Genomic DNA, 13,625 nt, shown 5'->3' with positions numbered 1-13,625 from the left:
CAATGAACAATGTCAAATGGAGCAAATGTAATAGAATTAGATTCATAAATCGGTAAACGTCTATGTTTTGAAATTTGTCAGGAATGACATATTGGTAAATGCAAAAGTTTATTAAAAGAAATACATAAACTGGAACATAATAAAGAAAGATGGCATCGCCCGGTTGACCGAGGCGATTATGCCATTGATGAGCGTTGGTGTTGACGAAAGAAGATGGAATGACCGTTCAGTGAATAGATAAAGCTCCCCATGCTATCGTGGTGGGAAAGTCGAGCACAATCTTGAAATCCTTCTGTAAAACCGAAAGGGACAAATTACATAGATGTCCAATTATCGATATTCAATTTACAAACCTAAAGTAAATTCTTGATTATATGCGGTGTGTACAAGATGTTGTTTAATTTATAGGTCTGGTTTTGAGTAGAGTATAAGGTGTTACCAGATCCAAGAATGGGGACGTGATTACCATTACCAACGCAAATAGAATTTACAGGTGAATAAGAAGCGTGAGAACTAATTGTACCTGGGTACGATGTGAGGAGGGACGTTACGTAGCAAATAAGGCGTACCTCGTTTTTTCATGAATGTCACAGTTGTTGTCATATCAATCTTTCAAATTTAAAACCAATTTATCTCACCAAGTCGAAGTCTCTAGAGCTTCCATCATCATCTTCAAGTTTTTTTTCATCATTAAAGTCATCGATTTTCATCAAAGGGTAAGAGAGCACAAATTATCATAGAGTTAACACTTTTGATGTAGTGTTTTTGAAGATTAGTGTTTTGTTCTTTGATTTTGTCGATTGCATAAGTGATTTTGTAAAAAAACTTATCGATTGTGTGTTAGGGTGTTTGATTCCATGGTTAGAAGTGATTTCAGTATATTTTTCTTAATCAAGTAAATTACTAAAACAACTAACACACACCTTTGTGTATTTAACCCAAAGGCATCCTCCAACCTTAAAACCTTTTGTCTCAGCCCTTCAAAGCATTAACCCACGAAATCCCTCTCCTATTTCATCATCTTCTTCAAGAATTAATCAAGTTCGTTTTGCTACGTTGACCTTCAAGTTCAAGAATTCTTTGACCGCGAATTTCGTGTAGTTCTAATCACTTTTCGGGTAAGTTGTTTTCTAACTTTTTGTAGGTTTTTGTCTAAATAAAAATAGCCCTCAATGATTTTCTCTGATTGAGGGAGTCTTAGTGGTCAATTTGATTCCGACCCGTTAAGGGAATTTTAGTCAAACACAATCGACTTACTAGTTTCTCTATCTTCGGATCGGAACTAGCTTTCGGTACAGAAGACTTTTTTGTTCACCATTAAATTTTGAGTGTACTGATTAGAACCTGACTCCCGACTTGAAGTTCGAATTCTGAACAATACCATCTCGCTTAGATCTTTAAAATCTCATAACTTGAGTTTTACATATCCGATTAACCTGATTCAAATTGCGTTGTTCTCTGTTTTAATTCTAGTTTATAATCTCTAAGTTCTAAGTTTCAGGTTTGTTCGGGTTAACTCAATCAGCACGTTGATAGTTCGGTTTCTTATTTATTCTTATTATTATTCTCAAATCTCGCCTAATTGATAAGGTGAGAAGTCATTCCCCACATTTTAATGATTTTAAACATTTTGGGAACATATGTGTATCTATTAGTATTTATATATTATACTATTGTGTGTTTATCAATTGAATGACTAACTGCTACTTGTTTAGTTGTTTTACTTTATCGTATTCGGAGAGGTCCAACATAATCACATTATAGTATGATCATACGACTATTATAGTATCCATAGTCCGTATTCGCGAGGCATGGTCAATGACACCCTTTTATTTGCTCATGGTTTTATTGTATTATACTCACAATATCAGTTTTGCTCTTTTTTGAATATTAGTATTATTATATTAAAACTGGCGACTTTCTCACCCAACTTCGTGTTGATAACTCATATTATTTTGTACAAATTTGCAGGTTATCATTTGGTTTGAAGATAAGGTGAAGAAACATTTAGAGATACCTTAAGATAAAATTAATAATAAGACTATTTGTATTTTGATATTATTTTATGAGATATTTGGTTGTTTGGGATTAAAGTGTAACTAGGTTTACAACCGTCGCGTTGCAACAGCGGCTTGACGCAAATTTGGTCGATATCAATGAAGTTCGTCACGACACCTACACTAAATAAAAAAAATGATATGTGAACGTCTAAAATAGTGTCAACACACGTACAACTTGTGATGAGTGTATAGCAATTATGATATAAAAATAAATATATATGTAAAACCACGTTTATTCGGTTGGTAAAATACGAAGGTTGTAGCGGAAATTCAGTCGGTATCGATATGTTAGCCACGATACTGGAACTAAACACAAGATAATTTCAAAAAAATAACTTATTTAAAAAAGAAAAAACAAAACGCGGGCGTTGTAGCTGCGAGTCGACAAACATTCGATCGGTACCGGTTTGGTTCATTGTCTTACCAGAAGTAAACATAAAAAATAATTTTCGTTATCGGCTAGATTCGTTACAGTAGAAAAACTAAATAAAAAAGCACGGGTGTTGCGGCGACGAGGCATGACGTATTTAGTTGGCATCGTTAGCTAAAAAAGATGCTAGCCCACCAAAATTAAAACAATAGATAGAATGATAAAAAAAAAAAAACCTTTAAAAAAATCCTAGCCCAACAAAATCAAAACAATAGATAGATAGATAAAAAAAATTGCATATGAACCGAACAAAAAGGGATTTGAACCTGGGCATTTAAACTCAAAGGAGGCTAGCATAACAAACCATAGCCAACCTACCACACCACCAAATTTGATTAAACATTGAAACTAAATTTATAAATACAGAAAATGCGGTTTTCTAAAAATAGGTAGCTCAATGTGGCACCGACATTTGGATATTAATATAGTATATAATTTGCTTTGAACATGGTTCACTTGATTGAAATTTTGAACTTAATAAATAAATTAGTTATTGTTATATTTAAATTTTATGATAGTACCTTGTGAGTTATGAACCAACTGTTCGTATCCCGACATTCCGCCATAGGTTTAGGTGTGACAGTTAGGCTATATTTTGTGGTTTATACTTTGTATAGTGTTTACGGTTTTGTTTAGTGTTAACCGAAATCCCTTGAGGGATGCTTGAATTGTGTGGCATGTACTACCCTATATATACATATGTATATCATTGTTTAGGGTTAGACATCACGAGAAACATTCTTTTATAATCGGTTTTACTAAGTGACTTAAGTACCTGACCTTATAAACGTGTGCTTTGAAGTCTATTATTGTGTTCATTGTTCTTATTTCATATAATTCTTGAATCACCGCCTTGTTAGTTTCCCCATAACGAAGTGTTTACTTGGTATCACATCGAAAGATCCTGTATTGGGACTTACAGGAATTGTTTATTTCTTTTTATTATTATTATATTTATACTAAACGGTGGTTAGTCGCTCAATATGTGTCGTTGACAAATTATTTTTACGCATAATGCGTGTTGATATATCAAGTGAATTGAAATGGATACTTTAGTTTGGACTATAGGATAATAAATAAATATAGAACAATTGTTGTATTTTCTTTTCCTTTTTAAATTCTTTGTGTACAATTTTAATGAATGGATAAATTTAGATATTGACACCTATTATTATTTTTAATGTCTTTAAGTTATGATACAAATATTGTTGTGTCCGGCATGTCACGCCGTTAGGTTGGGGTGTGACAATTTTGAAGACTAGAGACAAACTTGTTTGTGCTCTTATTTATGTTGATGATATAATCGTTATGGGCAACAATTATCATGCTATTAACATAACTAATCGGCTCAGTTCCCCTTTTGTCATCAAAGACCTTGACGCATTAAACTTTTTCATAAGCAATGAAATTGTTCCTAAGGATCGCAATATTCTATTTTCTCAAAAGGAAATACATCCTCGGTCTTCATCAACGGGCCGACCTTTTTGAGTGCAAACATGTTTCTTCTCCAATGAGCACTTCTCAGATTCTGACTCTCGGTGACAGCCCACTGCTTCCTGGCGCGGAAAAATATCAGATAACTGTTGGCCCTCTCCAGTATGCCAACATTTCGCGCCTTTTGTTGTTAATAAGGCTTGTCAGTTCATGTATGCTCCAACTGAAAATCATTGGGCTACGGTGAGACTAATTATGCGCTACTTAAAGAAACCATATGAGTACGGTCTCTTCATTCGTCATGATTCGAGATGTACATTACATGCTCACACAGACACTCACTTGCCCATTTCTCCTCGGGCCTACTCTAATGTCGATTGGGCCGCTTGTCCGGATGATCGTCAGTCGAAGAGGGTGGGGGTGGGGGATTTGGGATTTATTTGGGATTCAATCTTATCTCGTGGACAACTTGTAAAGAACGCAAGATCTCCCACTCTTCTACTAAATCAGAGTATAAAGCCCTTGGGGGGGGGATTTGGTATTTATTTAGGATTCAATCTTATCTCGTGGACAACTCGTAAAGAACGCAAGATCTCCCACTCTTCTACTATATCAGAGTATAAAGCCCTTGAAGATATGGTAGCTGACCTATCTTGGTAAGAACCTCTTATACATGAACTTGGCATTACCACCAAAGTCTCACCCACACTATGGTGTGACAATCTGGGTGCCACTTATCTATCTGCCAATCCCATATTTCATGCACGCAAAAACATATTGAGGTTTATTTCCAGTTTTTAAGAGAGAACGTAGAACAAGGCAAACTAAACATTCAGTTTATATCCACAAGTGATCAAATAGCCGACCTCTTCACAAAACCTCTACCATTGCAACGATTCCTACTTATACGGTCTAAGCTGCAGGTTGTTCCCTGCCCTTAGCTTGTAGGGAAATGCATGTGAACTTTAGACTAAACGTGTTCAATAATTTGGTTCAACTTGGGAAATTAGAAGTTGATAACTCGAATTCAATGAGGGGTTTTATGTGTAACTTTAACCAAATTTTGAATAATGCTTGGTTTGGTGAACTTGAAATTAGTCTAATTTAGATGAAAGAGACAACAAAAATAATAATAAAGAAAATAAAAAAAGAGGGTTGTTGAATCACGTGTTTCAAGACTTTTGAATATATATATATATATATAACACTGGAATTTATTTGCATAATTTCTCTTCATCAGCTTAGACACTGAGGAAAACAAGAGGTACGCCTTTCCTACTCAACATCCTATCTTTATTCAATCTGCTTTCTAATTAAGAACTATGTTAGTTATTATTATTATTAACTTCTAGTATGTAAAACTAAAGTCTAAACACAGTAACACACTTGTTGGTCGTGTCACACGTGTATGAAAGGCGAAGAAAACGAGTAATAGATGGATGATTATTGGTATTGTTGTTATAAGCCGATTAAGGATCAACAAGCAGATAGATCCTTGCTAACCTAATGCCTGGTCGTTAAGTTAGTCAACAGGCTTAATATCATTGTAGGCTTAATATCGTTACATGGGATACATACGTTTTAAATTTTTAATATTTTAGATATAAAACACAATTCAAATCACCATGTCTTCAATTCTACGTCTGTACGACACACCACCGTCTATTTTCTTTTTATTGAACAACTTTCATTAAACAAATTATTTGTACAACCATCAATTGAACTGCTTTCAAGTCCCAACAAGAAGCTGACTATAAAACAACCATCAATTAATAAACAGCATATAATAATAATAATAATAATAATAATAATAATAATAATAATAATAATAATAAACACTCTGACCATCTTTTACGTTTCATTTTTATTTCACTTTTTATCTTTAAGTATTTTGAGTTAAGTCAAGCTGAAACAAACCTAAAGGATGTTTTTTTAATCATCCCACACAGCTACAAACGGCAATGCTGAATGGTCATCAAGATCTTACAAGTGAACTCACACATCATGTTCTTCAACAACCACTCTAAACCAACACTTCAAAACCCATAACCCCATACGCAGAATGCAGCATCTTTAGCCATTTGACCTTCTCTTGGTTGAGCCCATTGATAGCCATTGGTCACAAAAAACCACTAGACCTCGACGATATCCCTGGCCTATCCGGGCACGACAGTGCAAACGGATGCTTCCCCATTTTAAAAAACAAACTAGACCGCGATAGGGTTATCAACAACAACAACAAACTCACAACCTTAAACCTCGTGACGGCTTTGATTGTTACAACATAGAAAGACATATTAACAACAGCCATACTCGCGGTCATTTATACTCTCGCTTCTTATGTGGGCCCTACCTCATAGACGCATTTGTTCAGTTCCTTAACGAAAACCAAGATTCTAAACTCAGATGTTATCTTTTCGTTTTCATATTCTTTGTTGCCAAAGTTGTGGAATCGGTCTCGCAACGACACTGGTACTTTAAGCTACAACAAGGAGGGATCCGGGCTCAAGCTGCACTTGTGGCTATGATTTACCAAAAGGGTTTGACAATATCGAGCAGGTCAACGATTGGTCAATCGGGTGGTGAGATTACCAACCTTTTAGCCATTGATGCAGAACGAATCGGTGATTTCGGATGGTACATTCATGATCCATGGCTAGTAATATTACAAGTTGGTATCGCGCTAATAATATTATATCGTAACCTTGGGATAGCTTCAGTTTCTGCATTAGTCGCGATTGGTATCATAATGTTGATCAATCTTCCTCTAGGGAGGTTACAAGAAAAGTTTCAAGATGAGTTAATGAAATCCAAAGATAACAGAATGGTAAGATGTTCGGAAATCTTAAGGAACATGAAGATCCTTAAACTTCAAGCATGGGAGATGAAGTTTTTGTCCAAAATATTTCAACTTAGAGACATTGAAACAAAATGGTTGAAATATTTATTATCTACCTCAACCACAATCATATCAATATTTTGGGTCGCCCCGAGCTTCATAGCTGCAATCACATTCGCAACATGTATGCTTCTCGGGGCCCCACTCGAGTCAGGAAAGATATTATCGGCGATTGCAACGTTTAAAATACTTCAACAACCGATTTACAACCTTCCCGACACCATATCAATGATTGCACAAACTAAGGTTTCACTAGACCGGATTACATCGTACCTTAACCTTGACGAGTTAGATTCTGGTCAGGTTGAGTCATCACCACGAGGTAGTTCTGATGTTGCGCTTGAAGTCATAAACGGAAGCTTTTCATGGGATGTTTTATCCGACAATGTATCGTTGAAAGACATAAATATCAAAGTGTTTCATGGTATGAAGGTTGCGGTTTGTGGGACCGTTGGATCGGGTAAATCGAGTTATTGTCGTGTATTTTAGGTGAAGTGAGTTAAGTAACAGGAAGTGTTAAGGTTAGTGGTACAAAAGCTTATGTAGCACAATCTGCATGGATACAAAGTGGGAAGATAGAAGAGAACATACTGTTTGGTGAGGATATGGATAGAGAGAGGTATGAGAAGGTCCTAAAAGCTTGTGAATTAGAGAAAGATCTTGAGATCCTGCCTTTTGGTGATCAGACAGATATAGGTGAAAGAGGGATTAATTTGAGTGGTGGTCAGAAGCAAAGGTTACAGATTGCACGCGCTTTGTACCAAGATGCTGATATATATCTGTTTGATGATCCGTTTAGCGCGGTTGATGCTCATATGGGTAGCCATCTCTTTAAAGTAAGTAAGGTTTAATGATTTTCCGTCAAAACGGGTAACATTACAATGTAGTAACCAAGTTTCCCAACTGTCTTACGAAAGTCAATAAAAGTATTTTTGTTCCTTAAGTCATTCAACTTTCATAGGTGTTCTAATGTTTAAATTGTTATAACCTTTTTTACAAATATTTAAAAAAGTTTTAAGTGACGCAAATGAAAAACATAAATCTTGGTTCTAATTTAGTGATTATTATTATTATTATTATTATTATTATTATTATTATTAATCTTACATAAGATTAACATTTATGAAACTTGGTTCTTATTTATTGGATTCTTTTTATTAAACATTATCTTTTATTTCAAATGAAATGAAATAAACAAAACAGTTATTAATAGCCAAGATTCATACATGTTTCATTTCCACACTCAATTTAAACATTTATACAAAAAATTACACACGAAAACTTGATGTATTGGGTGAAATCAAGTTTTGAGTGACTTTAGTAAAAACACTTTAAAAACTTGGTTACTATTGGGCAATTAATCTTTGCATAAACAGGAATCTGTGCTTGGGTTTTTGGAATCAAAAACGGTTATTTACGTCACCCATCAGGTAGAGTTCTTGCCAGCTGCTGATCTTGTCCTGGTGAGCTACTTTTATAAACATGTCGATTTGGATTGTATTTTTTCTTAAGCGGGTCAATTTGTTTTGAATGTTCAAATAAGGTTAAGGTGGAGAAATCAAACAAGCTGGAAAGTATAATGACAACTTGATTCAGGAAGTGACTTTATGGAACTTGTTGGTGCACATAATGAAGCTTTATCAATGATCGATTTGATAAACACCAACATTGAATCTCAAAATACAAAAGTCACTGAAAAAGATAACATCGAGGTTATACCGGATAATACAAACGAAACAAAAGGACAAATTGTTCAGAAAGAAGAACGAGAAAAAGGAAGTGCCGGTTTTTCTATCTACTGGGAATATATTACAAGTGCATACGGTGGTGCCCTTGTGCCTTGTATATTGCTTGCAGCAATCGTGTTTGAATCACTTCAAGTTGCAAGCAATTACTGGTTGGCTTGAGCATCACCCGTGTCACCAGACGAGGTGCCCCCAGTCGGAGGCACCACACTGATAACCGTTTATGTCAGTTTAGCATTCGGAAGCATGCTTTGCATATTTGTTAGAGCAATGTGTCTTACAGCTGCTGGTTATAAGACGGCTATTCTACTAATTAATAAAATGCATTTATGCATTTTTCATGCTCCAATGTCTTTCTTTGTTGCAACACCAAGCGGGCGCATTTTAAATAGAGTAAGTCAATATTTAATAGTAAGCAACTAAATATGAACATAATGTCGTTATTATCATCATATAGGCATCAACAGATCAAAGTGCAGTGGATTTAACAATTCCAAATGCAGTTGGTGTTTTTGCATTTGCGGTCATGCAACTTCTAGCAGTTATTGCAATTATGTCCCAGATATCTTGGCAGGTGATCCTGGTTTTCATTCCCGTTATAGCTATTTGCATATGGTTACAGGTACCATCATTTTAAACTGTAAATTTCAAATTTCATAACATAGAATAACTGATAACCTAATATTAATATTTTTGGCTAGCAATATTATATATCTTCAGCAAGAGAACTAGCACGATTAGTCGGCGGGTGCAAAGCCCCAATAATACAACATTTTTCAGAAACCGTATCGGGGTTAACCACCATCAGAAGCTTCCACCAAGAACAAAGATTTCAAGACACAAATATGAAACTAACTGATAATTATTCCCGACCAAAGTTTCACAGTGTGGGTGCTATCGAGTGGTTAGCATTTCGGGTCAAGATTTTGTCATCAATTATATTTTCCTTTTTTTAATTTTCCTGCTCATTGTCCCAAATGGAACTATTGATCCAAGTAAGTAATCAAGTTTTATGAAACCCTTATAACTAATTCATATTATGTTACATCTTTAAGATATTATTATCTTTAATCCTGAAGGCATCGGGGGCTAGCAGTGACTTACGGGCTTAGTTTAAAAATCCTGCAAACTTCAGTAATATGGAAAATAGTATTATTTCTGTTGAAAGAATACTTCAATACACATCTATACCTAGTGAGGCACCACTTGTTATAGATACATGTAGGCCCCGCAATTCGTGGCCGTTGGACGGAAAAGTAGACATACACGATCTTAAGGTAACGTTTTCCACATTCATATTACCAATCTACACTCAAAACAAGCTATATAAACTTACTAGTGTGTAATGCCAAATGTGTAGGTACGGTATGCACCGCCATGCCACTTGTGTTAAAAGGAATTACATGCAGTTTTCATGGTGGAACGAAGACGGGAATTGTGGGACGAACGGGAAGTGGTAAATCAACTCTCATACAAACACTTTTTAGAATCGTTGAACCAACTGGGGGAGATATTATTATAGATGGGATTAATATATCATCAATCGGACTTCATGATCTACGGTCAAGACTGAGTATAATCCCTCAAGATCCAACCCTGTTTCAAGGGAGTGTAGGAAGCAATTTTCGACCCGCTTGACCAGTACACTGATGGACAGATTTGGGAGGTAGGTAGACTGAGTTCTTATTGAATAATGTATATATACATCAATATTGCCTTCTGTTAACTTGTATTTTTTTTTTTGAATAATTAGGCTCTAGATCAGTGTCAGTTGGGAGATGAAGTTAGGAAGAAGGAAGGCAAACTTGATTCACCAGGTTTTTTCCATCAATTTCACAACATTTCAAATAAAACCGTGTATATTTTCATTTTGTTATAAAGGTAACTCGCAAATCGTGTCCTTTAACTTTATTAAATACAAAAAAAATTCCCAAAGTTTATAGCGTAAAACCAACTTGTGTATCAAGTTGGGTGTCAAGTAGATTTTGTCTTTTCCCACTTTATGTTTTATGAATAGAGGGTTTTATTCCTGTGATAATATACTACTACTTCTAACTACTACATCATCAATTTTTATACGGTATATAACAAGAAATATAATCGGTGGTAGTCACCAAGAAATGTTGGGTTCATAGTTTGTTTTTCTGGTTAAAGATCCATTTGTGGGCCAACAGGCTTTGCCAAGGGCTGATTCGCTCCTTCATTAGTCCAGAAAAACACTACAGCCAACGGAAATCACAAAGGTTTAAGGCGTCAACCTATTTTTCAGCCGTACCCTGTGTTCCGGCCCATAATTTGATTGAAACAAATGTCTGATTCAAGCAATAGCAATACCACTAGAGGTCGAAACTCCGTTTTAGCGGCTGTTCCAATCAGAGAGATTAGGGGAACAACGTCGTCCATTATATACTAAGCACAACAAACTATACCTCTTGGGCTATAAAGATGGAGTCGTTCATGGATGCTCAAGGAATATGGGATGCCAAAACCACTCGCAGTTGACGTGGATGTCAAAATCAGAAAAAAGCAAGGGCTTTCATCTTTCAGGAGCTGCCAGAAGACATCTTGTTGCGAGTTGCAGGTCACAAGGAGGCTAATTCGAATGCCCTGAAGGTTCGTTATCTTGGTGCAGAAAGGGTACAACAAGCTTGGATTCAGCCTCTTAATCGAGAGTTGAATTATTGAGCATGAAAGAGGTTGATAGCATTGATGATATTCTAGCAAGACTAACACATTTGTATCAATGTTTCGGGTACGTGGATCGACGGTTAAAGAAACGATGCAAGTAAAGAAGTTGTTGAACTCCATAACTAGTGTACATACATATTTGTTGGACTCCATAACTATTGTTGGGACGTGTAAAGGTCAATTATTATAGGGCACCCGCCAGGTTGTGGTATAGAGTAGGATGAGTAAAATCCGTTCCCGAGTCAATACTTAGCTTGCCACTTGTGTCAGAGGGAGTGTCAAAAGTTTTGCATTTTACATGCAGGCACGAGGACAATGTCATTAGCATATGTTTTTTGGGATAGAAACATTGAATTATCTGAACGAGTAACTGAGATACCAAGGAAGAACCGTAGAGGGCCTAAGTCATTCATGGAAAACTCATTTGCAAGACGAGACATGAGTTGTCGTCGAAGACTTTTAGATGATGTTGTGATAATGATAACATCAATGTAGAAGAGAAGGTACGCTGTTTCAGTGCTCGTATCAAGAATAAATAGGGAGTTGTCACTGCAGCTTTGTATAAAACCCATTTGTAGAACAAAATCTTTAAATATTTGGTACCAAGCACGTGGCACCTGTTTGAGGCCATAAAGGGACTTTTTGAGTTTGCACCTACGTTTCGGATAAAGTTTTTCTTGAAATCCCATTGATTGATACATGTATACGGTTTTAGCAAGATGCCCATGAAGAAATGCATTTGTGACATCTAATTGGTGAACGGGCCAAGCTTTTGATAAAGCTAGAATATCAAGTACCGAGACATCAGAATAACCGAGAGCCACAAATTCCCTTTTACGAGTTTGATGATTGAGTCCCGAAAGCGTATATTCCACCACCCGTTAAGGGAGTTCAAAGCCACTTCATTCCACGAGTGGCCACAAACCCTCTACCGATCATTGTTCCAGTTAAAGATGGGAGAACTTTTTTAGTGAGACAAAGCAGTATAACCGGATTACCCACATTTCATGGAATAGCTACAGAAGAACCATATCTACACTTGAGTGATTTTAATTTGATGGATATCATCGTTCTAATGGTTGCCAATTTTATGATCGAACTAAACATTTCCCCACAATCTATCCCAACCAATTGTAATCGACCATCACATACTAGACGTGCCTTGTGTCGTTCAAGTTACCCATCACTATGAAATTTATGTTTGAACAACCACATGCTTCGAATGACATCCATGTATCATTATTAATTAGTGAATGATATTCGTCGGTCCCATTCTGGTATGGATAAAGCATAGGTGTGGGTTATAGGTATATGAATGATGGTGGAGGTTGATATATTAAAGTTTCATTTGGGTTTGATTATATCATACATTGCATGGGTGCGAAGGGTACGAGTGGATTGAGATGAGATAGGGGTTGGGGAAGGTTGGGACCGTTCGGTGGTGGTGGGTTGATTTTGATCAGTTAATGTTTGTTGATACAGTGGGTGGGGTGGTATGGGTGTGGAAGGTGGTTGGGCCAATAGGGAAGTGTTATGTAGTGGGAAGGGTGTGGTTTGATGTGGATTGGAAAGATGGCGATGATTTCTTTGCCAATGTGGGTTGGTTGTTTGAAAGTTGTATGTTTGGAGATGTTGCGTTGACCAATGGATGTGGTTGACCCAAGTTTGAGGTTTGATTAATAGAGATGGACATCATAGGATGTGTGTTTGTGGAATTGTTAACAGGATGTGTTGGTTGGAATGGAGTAGTGGCAATGGGTTGCTCATGCTCCCAAAAATTTGAGGGGAAGGAGGAATTTAGAAAATCATAGGATGACGGAGTGGTGATTGTGGTGGTGAATGGGAAAGTGGTTTCGTCAAAGACGACGTGGCGGGAAATTAATAATTGTTTTTTTGCGTAAATCAAGGCATCTATACCCTCGATGATTAGGGGGTACCCAAGGAAAATGCATGGGTTTGAGCGGGAAGCGAGTTTGTATATGGTGGTTGAGGGAATGAGTGGATAACAAATGAAACCAAACACACGTAGGTGATCGTATGATGGTGTCCGAATATAAAGAAGTTCGGTAGGCTTTTTATTGTCGTTAGTTGGATTGGGGAGAATATTTAGGAGATATGTGGTCATTTCGACAGCGTGGTGCCAAAAATGGTTTGGTAGGGAGGCATTTGCAAGAAGTGTGCAAATGTTATTATTGATTGAACGGATTTTTCGTTTGGATTTACCGTTTTGGGATGATGTATGTGGGAAAGAAAGGCGAAAGAGCATCCCGTTTTGGTTAAAGAATTGGTGAAGCGATGAATTTATATATTCTTTTCCATTGTCACATTGGAATGTTTTAATGGTTCTTTCAAATTGTGTTTGGATTTGT

The 13,625-nt window shown here is 36.4% G+C and overlaps 1 protein-coding gene and 1 pseudogene across 2 annotated transcripts in view; both read left to right on the top strand.

Moving 5' to 3' along the window:
• The window catches only part of LOC143575736 (putative DUF21 domain-containing protein At3g13070, chloroplastic), a 67,092-nt gene that overhangs the window by 25,436 nt on the left and 28,031 nt on the right, over nucleotides 1-13,625 (top strand). The window lies entirely within an intron of this gene.
• LOC143575737 (ABC transporter C family member 3-like) overlaps nucleotides 5,886-13,625 on the top strand; it is a 15,486-nt pseudogene continuing 7,746 nt past the window's right edge. The window contains exons 1-8 of the transcript XR_013142820.1: nucleotides 5,886-7,659; nucleotides 8,200-8,290; nucleotides 8,367-8,961; nucleotides 9,026-9,190; nucleotides 9,270-9,567; nucleotides 9,648-9,845; nucleotides 9,929-10,234; nucleotides 10,322-10,385. The product of XR_013142820.1 is annotated as an ABC transporter C family member 3-like (transcript). The remainder of the gene's footprint in view (nucleotides 7,660-8,199; nucleotides 8,291-8,366; nucleotides 8,962-9,025; nucleotides 9,191-9,269; nucleotides 9,568-9,647; nucleotides 9,846-9,928; nucleotides 10,235-10,321; nucleotides 10,386-13,625) is intronic.

Source organism: Bidens hawaiensis, unplaced genomic scaffold (genome assembly GCF_021521415.1).
Source record: "Bidens hawaiensis isolate Kalapana, Puna unplaced genomic scaffold, B.hawaiensis_p1.1 tig00027599_1, whole genome shotgun sequence".
Classification (NCBI taxonomy): Eukaryota; Viridiplantae; Streptophyta; class Magnoliopsida; order Asterales; family Asteraceae; genus Bidens; species Bidens hawaiensis.
This window is presented reverse-complemented; position numbering and strand designations above follow the sequence as displayed.